Source organism: Sebastes fasciatus, chromosome 22 (assembly GCF_043250625.1).
Source record: "Sebastes fasciatus isolate fSebFas1 chromosome 22, fSebFas1.pri, whole genome shotgun sequence".
NCBI classification, from domain to species: domain Eukaryota; kingdom Metazoa; phylum Chordata; class Actinopteri; order Perciformes; family Sebastidae; genus Sebastes; species Sebastes fasciatus.
In genome coordinates this window covers 5,199,371-5,214,257 of record NC_133816.1, presented here as the reverse complement: position 1 = coordinate 5,214,257, position 14,887 = coordinate 5,199,371, and the positions used below count along the sequence as shown (strand labels likewise).

At 41.4% G+C, this 14,887-nt stretch overlaps 1 protein-coding gene across 3 annotated transcripts in view; it reads right to left on the bottom strand.

Moving 5' to 3' along the window:
* dennd4c (DENN/MADD domain containing 4C) overlaps positions 1 to 13,362 on the bottom strand; it is a 45,977-nt gene extending 32,615 nt beyond the window's left edge. For 2 of the 3 annotated variants that reach the window (XM_074624312.1, XM_074624314.1), the window contains exon 1: positions 13,039 to 13,358. The gene's annotated coding sequence lies outside the window, so the exon portion shown is untranslated. Of the gene's footprint in view, positions 1 to 13,038 lie in introns of all 3 variants that reach the window. The other variant, XM_074624313.1, reaches the window with a different exon arrangement.
* Positions 13,363 to 14,887: the final 1,525 nt, after the last annotated feature.

Genomic DNA, 14,887 nt, shown 5'->3' with positions numbered 1-14,887 from the left:
TGATGAATGCTTTTTTAGTTAGAAACTTGGCATTTTTCCCATGTGAACATGCCAAAATTGATTTGTTTCAAGTACACTGCCAGCCTTACAGCCCAGGTAGCTTTGAGGAATTGGAGCTGGATATTTGCCCAGAATATGGCCCAGTTTTTCTTTCCTTTTTAAAACAATGTCGGGAAATCAAAGAGCATAGAGTGCAACTGTATGAACACAAGCCTCGAGCGGCAAAAACAATACATGTCATATCCGAGCAGAGACCGAATGACTTCGACTTTCCACGAACAAACACGGCAATAAAAGTGCATCAGTGAAGACGGGATGGATTTGCAGGCTCACTCCCACAAGTCTGAAAAAGAAGAGACTTGGCTGTTGAAGTAACGCAGGATGGGAAAGCTCAGATGGTCCTCGCAGGTGAGGCACGGAAGAGAAAAGCAAACAGGATCTTCTTAAATGGAGATGAATTCACTTTATTTCAGTATTCTCCAGCCAATGTTGGACATTTAGTCCTCCTGAGGAATGTCACTGAAACTTATTTGTTCTTGCGAGTAAAATTCGTAAAAGCCCAAATGATTCCAGATGTGGTTTGTCGCAACACAATGAATAACGTTTGTCCCACTCTCTTTAAAAAAGCATGCTGGATCAAGCTCTTATTTTATAACGATGCACAATCTAGAGACATGCTTTAACTGTTCTGAAGAGATTTACTGCACTGTATCCATGGTTACGTCTCGCCGGTCAATACCCTATTCAAAAGCAAAAAGCTGTTTTCAGTCTGTTTGTGCTTTATAGCAAACCACACTGTTAAATTTGTTCTCGCCAAAGGCTGGCCAGTAAATGTCCTCTGATGGTCTTCATGTGTGTGTGCATGTGTGGGGGAATTAATGTCTGTTTATAGCGAAAACAAAACTCTCATATCCCTCACAAAACTGAACACGAGTATGAACGAGGTAGAGCCTTAATGTAATCAATAGATTATTCATTGCATTCATGTATCTCGGTCTTTATTAGATTTTAAAAGGTGGTTGTTAAGTGCAGCTGTATGCATGGAATATAGACCAACACGTACTACATTACTGCAAATAGAGAAACCCACAAACCACACCAAGAGCTGTGTGTAAGTAAATGGCATCCAACCAGAAGTCAGGCAGTGCATTACACCTGCTTCTGACACCTGCACCAATAATATTTTCTCAGAGGAACACTGTGGATTTCAGTCTCTGATTCAAATGCTCAAGTCACACACGAGATTACCCAGCAGCATATAAGCTAACAACTGTATTTACAGTCTATTGAACTACATTAAAGGTGCTCTATATGATATCCAGAGCATTAATATAGCAGCAAACAACTATTTGCTATGTAAAGATATAGAGGAGTAATGTCTACCTGAGCAGAGAATGAAGTTGCTCTCCCGCTGTGTGTGTTGTAATCCGAGCTTCTCCATGCTTTGTTGACATTGCCGGACATGGCCACACGTGCCTTTTAGTGCATGTGAGTGTGCCCCACTGGCTAGCTCACGGCCGCCGCTCTGCATCCTCTCATACGGCGGTTACAGCTGATAACACTGCCCCGACTGCGGAAGCATAGCGCTTACCCTCCGGTCCCCCCCCAGGTTAACATTGTTAGCCCTGTCAGCACTGTTGGGGTAGTTCTCACTGTTGGCACCATTAGCTGCGAGCCGTCGCCATAGCCGTCGCCATGTTGAAAGCCGTGAGGAGGCAATGGAAATGCTCTCAATCTCGCATTTAGCACCTTTAACTATTTATTTGGCCTTGTGGGGGCAGCGAAACAAGTGCTAACTGAAAGTTGATGTGGCGAATTTGTTAGCAAATAGTGTCTTGTTTAGACATCCAGCAGACATGTTGCAACGTTAGCACTCATTCACTCTCCTCTTAGCTACGTTTTTGGTCTCCACCAACTTCTGGAGGAAAATATGTGCCTTTTAGCTGCTAAATGCTATCCACCAAGTATACTTACCAGCTAGTCGCTAGCTTTGCATATAGGCTATAGTTTTCAAAATGTTTTGCCATCTTTAATGTAACTTCAAGTACTGTCTGTACAGCTATACTCATCAAATGCTCAATATTAAAGGGGACATGTCATGAAAAACTCACCTTTTCAGTGCTTGTGCACACACATTTGGGTATCTGGAGTGTCTACCTACTCACAAACTGTGACAAAAGACAACCCTGTTAGTTTTTTGTGGGCTCTCTAGATCAGAAAACATGTGATTCAACAAGCTGTTCAGATTTGGCTTCCCTTCCAATGTCACATGCAGGCTTATTAGAATATATTGCCCACGGCTTGAGAACTACCTTTGCAAAGGTGCACCATATTTTACTAGCAAGCCAATCAGAGCAGACTGAGCTTTTTCTGGAGGGGTTCTTAAAGAGACAGGCGCTAAAACTGAGCGTTTCAGACAGAGAGTGAATACAGGTATATTTAGACAGACAGGATCAGAAAAATAATGTGTTTTTTGAACATTAAAGCATGTAAACATGTTCTAGTAGAAACCCTAAATACAAGTATGAACCTGAAAATGAGCATCGTATGTCCCCTTTAAATGACTCTTCGGGCTAACAAGGCTAATTCTAAGCCTGATTCTCCTGTATTAGCAGGTCACACGTCAGCAGGAAAGGATTGGATGTGGGTGCAGTGTCTCAATTTACATTTTAACAACTCTGTTTTGCAAGATTATGTTCTGCTGTGTAACATGCACATTTTAACCTTTGTCACAAAAAGCTACAATTCATGTGCTCTGAAATGGTCATGTTGGTATAAAAACATCAATTCTGTGAGTCATACAGCTTCCCGACAATATGGGCACAGATCACCACAAAAGGGTCACAGCAGGGAACAAAGCAATGTTAACCGAAATAAAACAGAAAAACAAACACTATCCTGGGCAAGCAGCAGTTCTCTTTGGTCCTGAATGGCGCCCTATGAATGTTCACCATGCCGGTGAATCAACATGCAATTTACAGAGGACATTAAACACAACATTGTCACAAATTACCACCATGTTGCCAACCAGCCCCCTGATGGTAGGTGCGCTAACTCTCTTAAGGTTGGAACCCTTTGCGACGGCCCCCTCGGCCTCCACCACAACCATACAAATATCTCTTTGTGACAGCCCATGATAGACAAACACTGACGCTGCCATGGCAACCGAGCCCCAACAATGCCAGGCTGCGCGACCCTGAGCTGCGCCTAGTGTTACTCTAGCTGAGGAAATTGATCTCCGAGTCTTTCAAGGGTACATTTAGTATAGCTGACATGTTCTCTGTAGTCTGCCGTCAGCCTCAAAGGACTGTGGAATAAAGTCTCAGTTTTAGACATAAAACGGCAGCGAATGCTTGTTTTATTGTGCACTTATTATGTCTGGCGAGCAAATAAAACATGGTAGTGGACATAAACGGCGGCAGTGTTGACAGTGGATTAGACTAAAAGCTTTAAAGCTATTGTAAACAGGAGCGAACATAGCATTAAGGATTTTCCGCCCTTCTTGTTCTGCACTTGTGACAGCATGCATGCAGGGTGGAAAACATTCAGGAGAACTTTTAAACCTCGAGGCATAAATTGTGAAGCATCTCGGGTCAAATGGTAAAATGACTGCTGAGTCAAACAGGCGGACGAACTGGTGCGTTGAATTTCCACTGTATTAAGCCTTGTGTTGTAACTCGAGCCTCTCCAGGTTGTGCTCTGCCCCTCCCTTCCCACGTGAAAACCTGTTCCTCTGTTACTCCTGAGCCCCGATGATCGAGTGTCATGCTCTTTGTCCGGGTTGCACTCAGGGAATGGGGTCACAACGAACCAAGGCAAAATGCTATGAAACTTTAGAGAACACGTACGGACCGGTTACTCTGAAAGTGGTTTCTGACTGCCTTGTAGTATGGATTCTTAAAGCTTAGGCCTAAATGTGTAGTGAGTCTCTAGTACACTTTAATTTTTAATGTATAATGCCCACAGTAGATACTGTATACACTTTTTATTCATCACTAGAATTAGCTCAAGCAAGGTGTGGCACATAATGAGCAGGACTATCTAATGGTTATGCTGTACTGGATTTTTATTTAATTTTTACATCAATGTAATAACAACTTGACCTATAACTGTAAAATATATATTTTTCATGATATTAATGGAGGATTTTATCCACAGTGCCCACTTCTGGCTCAAACCAATTAACTCTTTGAATTAAATGACTGTGTTTACTTGCACTATTACTCTGAATATGACAATATTCCCAATTTGATACGGGTCATGTAAGCAGCATATTCCGTTTGGATATTCTGATTTGGGTCTTATTCTGAAAGGAGCATTCTCCGATTAAGACATGTGGGATATGGCGATGTTATTCTGGTTTTAGGAGCAATCTTTGGACATGTATACAGCGCATTCGGAATATGCGTCTCAATTGGGTTTTTTTACGGTCTCTTGCCTGCTTACAGCCAACTCTGTGCGTTGTACACAAACCAACTAGCTGACAGTTTGCACAGTTTGAGATGCACGCCCAAAACAATAGCTTACAAATTATTCCCTTTCATTAGTCATGTAAACTGTAAACTGGCTTAGTAGGAATATTCTCTTTGATGCACTTTGCTCCAAAATTCACACACCCTCTTCTCGTAGTGATAACTCAGTCAAATACAAAACACAAAGGACGTTGCATACACATTCTTGGAATCAGTGTGACTTCCTCTTTCCAGTGATTCCAGAGTATTGCTGGTGTCCATTGCGGATAAATATCCAGAAATCTTGTAATCCTAACTTACTCTGAAAATAACAACATATGTCATGACTAGGAGCCATAACATAAGCCTGTGAATAAAGAAAGTGAAAGGCAAGCAAAAACAAGTCCACAATGCAGAACAGGTTTTGCCATTCAGGCTTCACTGATGTGAAGAGACCTCTCCTCACTTTTTTGAATACATTCTCTGGTCTGGTCTCAATGTCCTACCATGTTTAGAGCACCACGGATGCTCCAACTGGCTAACATTCATTACAAATTACTTGAACGGTGGTCTTAAAAATCACCCATCGGAAAAAAACATTGAACTTAAATCGTTCGGACAAATAAATGAAGCCGTTCACAACATGATCTCACTGCCTAATAATCCATCTTTGCTTCTTGATTTCTAATATCTGACAATATCCCTGCAGGACTTCAGATCCAGTCAAGCTGACATTCATTTTGGGCGACTAGCAATAATTATTTTGTAAATGAAAAAATATTCAGTTCATTTAGTGGTTATTTAGTGACCATTTTTGCCAGTTGTGGGAAAGAAATGTACAAATACTTGTTTGTAATATTATCTTTTGAGCTGCTCTGGGATCATTCAGAGAGGCACGCAGGGGAGGGAGACCTATCCAGAGTTTTTAAGATAAGACAACACAAGTTTGGCAGGTGTAATTGAATACAAGGAGATGAAATGAATCACTGCCTCCAGTACAATAGCCTATTCTTGTTTGAATCAGTAACGAGTAGTACAGAGGAATATATTAACATGTAAGATTAGCCAACTGAGAAAGTAACACGAGAAACATCTTATCATCTGAGGCAAATCTGTGGGATTAAGGGTATTCTATGCTTGAGCTGTGATCACTCGGGAAAATGCGAAATACTAGCCTGCCAATATTTCATACCGGCAGCGATGCGAATTTGCGACAGTTGCAACACTTTTTCAGTAAAAGGTCTGAATAGATTGGTGCAGGCAGAGGCCAAGACTGCAAACTTTATTACTCCTTTCAACCTTGACAAAGAAAGCGCATACAAGCTCCACTCCTCAAGTTCTTACCTTTCACAATAAAAGCCATAGACATATACACTGCATAACTGTTTACCAAAGGCAAATTCACTCAGAGCATTTCACTAAAAGAAAACTAAAATAGTTTACAGTAGTTTAGGCTATACAACAATTTAGCTCAGACAGACTGCCAGACGCTGCTCTGGGTCAAAAGGATCCTGGTAGTCTGTCCTCTACCTTTTATTGAAAAAGTGTTGCAACTGTTGTAGATTTGCATCACTGCTGGTTTGAACCGTTTATGCTTTTCGTGTCGTTTATTCATCACGCCCCCGGTGTGTAATGGCCTAAAAGGCCTTTAGTTGTAAAATCCTGAGTAGATCATTCCTCGAGGCCCTTGATTTCCCTGCACTGGAAAGTCCTGTTCTTTGACGGTGGCACTGGTCTAAACTTGCTTGCAAACACGCCAAAGGTTGGCTATGCAGCCCAACGGCCCCCGAGGGCAGAGGAAAACTCCTTCGACTGCCATAAAGAAAACTGGGAAGGTCCTACGCTACACGTGTGTGTGCCAAACCTGATGTTTGTTCACTCTCTGGTGTTAACGGCATTCACCTGGCCAGCCCCTTCATTTCCAAGGTACCAAGTTCAAAAAAAGATGAAGCAACAGAAACAGAGATAAACATAGCAACAGACATTTCTCTATTTAAGTCCACAGAGTGGAACCCCCTTACTCCATCCCCCCATGGTCGGTCCCACAATGATCTCATCCCATTCACACAAAAGAGCCTGGAGGCTTGTTCCCCAGGGGTGAAAGAGCCTGCCTGCGTGTGTGCGCATGTCTGAGTGTTTGTGTGTGTGTAATGCTGGACAACAGACAGTGCTGTGTCTGTCTCAGTTATTGCAGCAGGAGTGCCGCCATGCAGATCCACTCACAGCTTGACTGAAATACCAGCTGAGCGTGACACACACAATTGTCAAGTACTGAACCTTGGACACTGCAAATGAGAATAAAACGCATTGGTTACTGAGTTTCTACAGAACGCAGTAATTATACTGGGGAGCGGGGCCGATCCTTGGTTATAAATAGCAGGACAGGCTGATGCTTCATACCAACCCCTCTATTGTGACAACAGTGTACATGTATGTGAGCTTCTGTGCAAGTGTTACTTATTCATCTGCATGCCACAGGGCTACTGAAGTGCACTTAAAGGGATAGTTTGGGTGTTATGAAGAAGGGTTGGGCAAGGTACTTATCTATAGTCAGTGTATTACCTACAGTAGATGACGGTCAGCACGCCCCTAGCTGGGAGAAGCAGACAGGAGTTACTGCACAGAACCAAAGCAATGAATTGCTGCCACCTAAAAGAAAGGCTCACCTAACAAAATATATATCAGTTTAAGTGTACACTATATTTAGAATATTTTCACAGGTTTACCTTGCCGTGAGACAGATATTCAGTCAGTAAATGTATCCGACAGGGAACTATAGCCGTTAACTATGCTCACGCTAAAGCAACCAGACTCCATTGAAAAAAACTGGAATTTTACCTCGCAGAAAACAAGATTATTGTGTGACTTTGGTTAGTTTGGATTCACCAAAGTCACACAATAGCACAAACAAACTAACCGATCGAGGAGTCGATAGACCAGCAACCCCCGTGTTCTGCCAGGTAAAATTACTGCTTTTTTCAATGGAGTCTGGTGGCTTTGGAAAGAGCATAGATGGATACAACGGCTTCAGTTCCCCGTCGGAAAGGGCTGTCTCACGGAAAGGTGAACCGACGAAAGTACTCTGAATATATATTTTATGTGAGCCTTTCTTTTAGGTGGCTAAAATGTGTTTTAATGCCGGCCCCGTTCACAGCAGTACATTGCTTTGCTCTGGTGCGGTAACTCCTGTCTGCTTCTCCAAACTGGGGGCGTGCCGACCGTCATCTACTGTAGGTAATACACTGACTATGGAGAAGTACCTCATACAACCCCACTTCAAAACACCTGAACTCTCCCTTTAAAATTATTTCTGAAAGCTCAGCTATGCCAACTTGCACAAAAAAGCTGCAAAAGAAAAGGAATTTTTTATTTCAGCTGTAGTAGCCTCCAACACATTATTACCCTCTCAGCTTCAGTGGCAGCCGCTGAGCCGCGGTGTGTCAGCTTCTGTCTGCCTCAAGTGCCACTCTGTAGCTCTGGGCTTTGGAGGATCTGAAGAGCAAAGTGGCCCTCCCTGCCACCTGTCATCACAGCGGGCTGTAGGTGGTGAAGGCCAGGCCGCGTGTAAGGTGCCAATGAGGTGATGAAACCTCCTTTTTACAATGACCGCAGAAATAAACCCACACATTCTGTATTTTTTCTGAGGTGAAGCGTGGGTTTGAGGGGAGATGAGCTCAAATTGAAGCCAGTTGACTTGCTGTCTGATTGAATTCATATGGTGCAGGGCTACAGTGTGTGTGCACATAGTTGGCTGTTAAACTGGTCTGTAAATGCCTCACCCTGCTTAATCTTAACAGTGTGCTGTGATGACACTAACAGCCACATCAGTTTACGATACAGGAAATAAGTGAAAATGCAGACAAAAATATGCTCAAGTGCACCTGATAGAGGCAGGGAATATATTTAACTGTTCAATATTTGCTGTTCAGAGTGTGCGAGAGGTGTAGTCTATCTGCTTTTTGGCTCCAGATAAGCTTGTGTGATAGCCTGGCATTATCATATCCATATGCTAACACAACCTCCCTCTAGCTCTGCACGGCCGGCACAAAGCAAAGGGCCGACGGTGAACTCTGTTCCTCATTTGTGTTTGTTTAACCCTGACAGCTGTTTCTTTTTTTTTATACAGAGGCAATACGTAAAATCCAATTTCATTGAGGGACCGACGACAGCCGTCAACCGGCTTCTCAGAATAGGTATCCCACTGCCAAATCACACAGATAACAGAAAATAGGTTGGTTTTTTTCCATTTCATTTTGTTCCTTTGGGCATAGACTGTTCTGCTTGAATTGAACATAATATATCTGTCATGTTACTGAAATTCTGTCCTGAAGGTGTAATTTTACTAAACAAAACACGTTCACATAAAAAAAAGGAATAATATACAACGGCTGCTACTCATTTTTAATCAATGAATATAGACATTTTCAATGAAAATAAAAGACAACTGCCCATTTACAAAGCCAAAAGATGAGTTAAAATTGCTTAGTAAATATACCAGTCAAAACAGAACACTAAGTAGTCAATGTAATTATTTTTATCACATTTAAGACGCTGGAACCAGCAGATGTTTGGTATTTTTACTTGATACATAAAACTGTCCTTCATTGACTGCCTTACCAACTGTTTCAGCACTATAACAAACATCCACTAAAGCCGATCACACTATCTAACTGTCTGTTCCCCTTTTAGAATGTTATATCTGTACCTCTTTGTCCAACGGCAATCCAACGGTACTGGATCCTTTTTTAATGTTTTGTCAAGCTAACATCAAAGCAGCCGGAGGCAATCAGTGACTGCGTAATAACTGAACCTGAAAATTTCCACTTTTTCTTTCACTGTGGGTTTTGTAGTTACGCTCTACAAAGAGCTGGCCACGTGATTTAAGAAGCAGGTGTGCTTTCAAGAGAAAGTGACACACTTTAGCTGAACTGTGTCAAAAACAACTGTTGCCTGCGCAGCCAACGGCAGCAGGTAGGTCATGCTTCCCATAACATGACAAGAGGGTTACAAAAGGACAGTGGCAACGATTTTAAATCTAGTCAAATTATTTAAAGTTTGCTGTAAAATACGACAACTAAAAACAACCTGGGTAGGTTAGTTAGACGATGAGAGGCAGCTCAGTCAGAGCGGTGAGGCTGGGATCAGCAGCAGAAAACGTCACAAGACTGCCTCCCTCCCGGAGCGTGACAGCCCGGCGGACAGAGAGCATTCTTTCCACTCTAAGGAGAAGGGAGAGAGGGCAAACTCATTGCCCTTACTAACTAGCTGGGCCTAGAACAGCTCAGAGCCAGGCCTATTGAAAGAAGACTCAACTGGCACAACACACCAAAGTACAAGGGTCAGAGGAAGGAAATAGGTTACCTGAGAGGGTTTTTGGCTGGCTTACAAGATCCTTGCTCTTTGGCTAGAAACAATTATCTGGAGTTAATATGTCTTAAGACGTGCAAAACAGGCAGCTTAACAAAATGCACTGAAGTGTTTCAGGTAATGGCTCAGCAAGCCAAGAGCTTGCATTTGTCAGTAGTGTTGGTGTCAAATCTGCAGTTGCTTCTGGCTGATGAAGTAGAAACACATTTGTAACAGCAATAGCAATAGTGAGAAGGATGATCTGGGTTGCTGAAGTGTACTTGAGTCAGGAAATGACTCCCTATAGTAGCTCTGGGGATGCTGCTGAAGATGACCTCAGACCTCGTTATGGAGGAAGACTTCCTTTGCACGAGTAATTAATAATTAATATAATTACTTAATTAATATAATTACTTAATAATTGATAATTACTAACTAGAAAAGACTAGAGATAGTTGAAGTGCTGAAGAAATTGATTGAGGTGAACTTCAAGCTTTGAAAGGAGTTGAAATGTTAAAGTGGAGGTGATGAATTAACCAGGAAGTGTCAGTTGAAGTGGAAATTCTTAGAGAAATTCAGTAACCCGAAAGACGATGTCCGTTAGGGCTGGGCAATATATTGATATTAAATTGATATCGTGATATGAGCGTCTTAGATTGTGGATATAGTAATATGGCATAAGTTTTAAAAGGCTGCATTACAGTAAAGTCATGTCATTTTTTAAACTTACTAGACTGTTCTATTATTTGCCTTTACCCACTTAGGGTTTGAAGTGTCAGTCAAAATGTAAATAACACTAAATAAAGTTGAAGTGTCATTGTAAGCCTAAGTGCTGAGTTGACCTCTGACCTCAAGATATGTGATCAAAAACTGAGATGAACAGAGTGAAATCTTATTAGATAAAACATGTTGACAAACAGCATAATTTGCATTTGAAAAAAGGTAATAAATCGCAATATATCTCATCGCAATACTCAGCATATCGCAAAATGTTTAAAATTGCAATAATATCGTATTGTGACTTAAGTATTGTGATAATATTGTATCGTTAAAAAAAGGGTTTTGAAGTGTCAGTCAAAATGTAGCCTAAACACTAAATAAAGTTGAAGTGTCATCATAAGCGCAAGTGCTGAGTAAAGTCGAAGTATATAAGTGAAAGTGCTGAAAAGAGTTAATGATTCAATGGAACTTGAAACCCAGAAAGAAGAAATGTCAGTTAAAGGAAGCGTAGCTGATAAACCTGACCTGGAAGTGTCAGTTGTCGTGAAAGAAATTGAGAGAAATTAGTGTTGGCTGATATGTAAGCGGTTGTATTATCTTTTGAAGAGTAAGAGATCAAAGTGACTTTACTAAAAAGATCTGCACTAATATGTCACAGCAGACATTTCAACAGTCCCACTTGTTGCTCTTGGTTAACACTCCTCTCCTCTCGCTGTCCCACAGAATGAATTACTGAGTTTTCTCACACTCGTAAACCACCGAGCCCTTCTTCCTGCTCCCTTGACCAATCTACTTCCTTTCCTTGGTCACCTGACGGAGCCTTTTGACGACCAGCAGCGGTGACAAAGTTCAAGTTCAATGCACACAAAGCCACAGTGAAGCCATGACCTACTTTGTACCTGGCCGCTGCCTGTAGCAGCTAGTAGGAGGCAACACTCGCTCCACTCCCCTTTTCCAGCCGCTGTCAGGCCAAGCCAAGGTCAAGATTTTTCTGCTGCGTTTCCACGTGTCAACGCCAAAGTGCTGATGCAATTCTGCTTCAGCAATGTTCCACAATTTACTCGCCTTGATTATTCTGACATCTGACACATCTCCAAAACACCTAAATTAAAACGTGAATGCGATCAGTACAATGCAAGAGGAAGTGCCATTCTCTGCTGCGCTGGGACTTGTGCCACGGCTGTCATAACAGGAACATCACATGCATGCCATGAATCACCGAAACGGTGATGGGAAGCTGGTGTTGGGGAGGACTCTCCTGCCCTTAGGGGTTAGGACTGCTGGCTGGCTGGCTGGCTGGCAAACAGTCAAGTGCTGAGGCATAGATATGTGAGCACCTTGGCAATGCATTCAATGGCATTTTGTGCTCACCCAACACACACATCCATAAAACCAACATCTGACACAGCTCTACGTCCTAAAGGGTTTTAGGGTCACACAAATGCAGACATGGCGTGTTCTTCTTTATAAGGCTATTCTTGGTCTGCTTCCATCTGACCTACGGACCTACATACTTCAAAAAAGTACGGGACGTTACCGTCTTCGCTCCCAGGACTTAATCCTACTAACTGTCCCCAAAGTCCGTACTGAACTGGGATAAAGGGCGTTCAAGTATGCTGCTCCCTCTTCTTGGAATCAGCTACAAAATGACCTGAAACTTGGAGAGCTGGTCTCACTGAACGTCTTTAAAGTGCGTCTAAGAGATTTGGAAACAAGGCACATCTGGCTGTAGATGTTTTGAATGTTGATGAATGTTTTTGGATACCCTTATGATTCTGTAATTTTGCTTTTTGTCTTTGTTTTCAATTGTTATGTTTGTTTTATGTCTGCAACCGTGTAACTGTGCTGCTGGCCAGGACACTCTTGGAAAAGAGATTTTTAAATCTCAATGAGTTTTTTTACTCCTGGTTAAGTAAAGGTTAAATGCAGACATGGCACATTCAGAGAGAAAGTCCCTGGTTGGAAGCAAAACCACATGCATAAAAAGACAAGTCACAGTTCCTTGTCTTTGGATACAGTTCTGATCTGCAAAACTCCCCTTGCTAAAGTCTTTTTTGTTTGATTTCAAGCAGGAAATTCAATGTGTGAGTGTGGTTCAAAGAGTAGACACCTGCAAGGTTAGACAGGCTCCAGGAGAGTCTGATTATCTGGCGTCAAGGAGGAGAGAGGAAGAGGAGGGAGAGAGGAAGGAGAGAGAGAGGGAGGAGTGTTATATTCCCAACTGTTGCATCCGACCCCATAATTAGGTCAACTTTAATGCAGGAAATAGACACATCACCGCGGATATAACAACAGAAATGTCCTCCTGTGATCAAGCAGTGAGACGTGGCCGCTGTGCAGTCTCTCTTTCCGCGGTCGGACAACAACACGATGGAAAGTGTAGAGAGAGGCAACACCAGGAACATGTATGATCAGTGTTTATCAGACCTGTACAGCTAAAGTAACACAGCTAACACCAAACTACTACTTCAAACTCTGCTAAGCTCAGCTATCTCCATATTAAAGAAACACGAGCACTTACCAGCTGTTTACACTGCAGAGAGACACAATGTTGACATGTAGGCAACTTGCTGTTTGTACCCGCTTGGTATATTCCGTGTTTCTAGTTTGTGCAAACCGAAACAGGTTAAAACAAAACCAAAAAGGCACTTGGAGATAGTCCTGTGAAACTTTGCTGGTCACTTCTTCAACACACTTTCAGGTGAAGTTGTCGGCGGAGGCAGCAGGCGCCATGTTTGTGTGTCTGCGCTGATAGTTTTGTTAGTGGGCTTTCTTCCCTAAACGTCTCTCTCTCTCTAGACTGGAACCGCCCAGAGAAGAGAGGAGGAGGAGGAGGAGGAGGAGAGGCTACAACTGACAGAGAGAGAGAGAGGCTAGCGGCCTCGGGGAGAGCTAGCAAGCTAGCCACCATGAAGCTAGCATTTTCCGGTGTGCCTTTTCAAAGTAAAGCTCCCTCAATGGTAAACAATCTAACAGTGTGTTGCAGTTTCAGAGTAAAGTTACTTATTTATTTAACGCTGAAAGAAAATTGTGTCAATAAATATAGCAATAATAATAATAATAATAATAATAATAACAATTATTATTATTATTTCCCCCCCCCCCCAACTGTCTTAAACCTCCTGAACTCTGACGTCTCCTCTGTCTGAGTTGAACACGTGCAATGTAAATGTGCAATAACACGTTGGTCACTTTTGTGTCACTTTTGCAATGTAAATACTGTAAATCTACTGTTAGGGATATGTGCAATAACATGCTGATCACTCTGTGCAATAATTATATAATTATCTGATAATCTGGCAAAACTGTCATCTCATCAATATACATATTGTATTTTTATATTTTATATTGTATTATCTTTTATATTTTTTTATATTTATATTGCAATATCTCTTTTTTAATGTATTATCTTTTTTAGCACCTATGGGATTGTTACAATCTAATTTCGTTGTACTTACATTGACAATAAAGGGCTTGAATCTTGAATCTTATTATTATCAGTAGTAGAAGTACCATACTTAATAACATGATGAATATAATATAAATTTATTATGTATCGTATATTATATTATTTAGTTCACTGGTTCCAAAGCCACATGGGGGGGTCGCGTGACCTTGATTTTGTAAGACAACTATGAAAAATATATATACATAATTTTTTTTAAGTTGTCTTACACCCCTTAATATATATATATATATATATATACACACACACATTTATGTAGTGTATTACATGTATGATATATAATCCTGCTGCTTTTGGTTGTAACCATTATACATAAATAACTATATTTATACTGATATTATATATACTACATACATTATATGTAGATAGCCTATTAAAACGTCAGTATGATCACAATTCTACCTACTTAAGGCCAGCAGTTGCACTACTAAACTCATTACTTGTGTACATATATATTTTGCGCAGCTATTTGCACAATGCACAAATCATATTTATATAGTCTATGTATAGCAGTATAAAGTATTGCAGTCTACTGTATGTGCTTCAATGTCATTTCCTTAATGTCTTATTTTGTTTTATTCATTTGTAAACGTTTGCGTGAACTTTTTTCACCTCTTTAGACCTTTTCTTGTACTGCTGTAATATGTGGATTCCCCCTCTGGTAATCAGTAAAGTGACATCTTAATCCTCTTTCTGCAATGGCAAAGGCGAAACAGCTGTTGTGACGAGACTGAATGGTGTGCAAGGTCCAACAAGCACAGTCTATATCATGCCCAATTCACCCTATGTTTCTAGATAGTTGTTCCCAAATACACTGCATTTCCCCTAGTTAACTTTGGTAAAGTATGGCATGTGCAACATCCAGGATATACTGAACGGAAAACAAATGAAAAGTTTCAGCTGG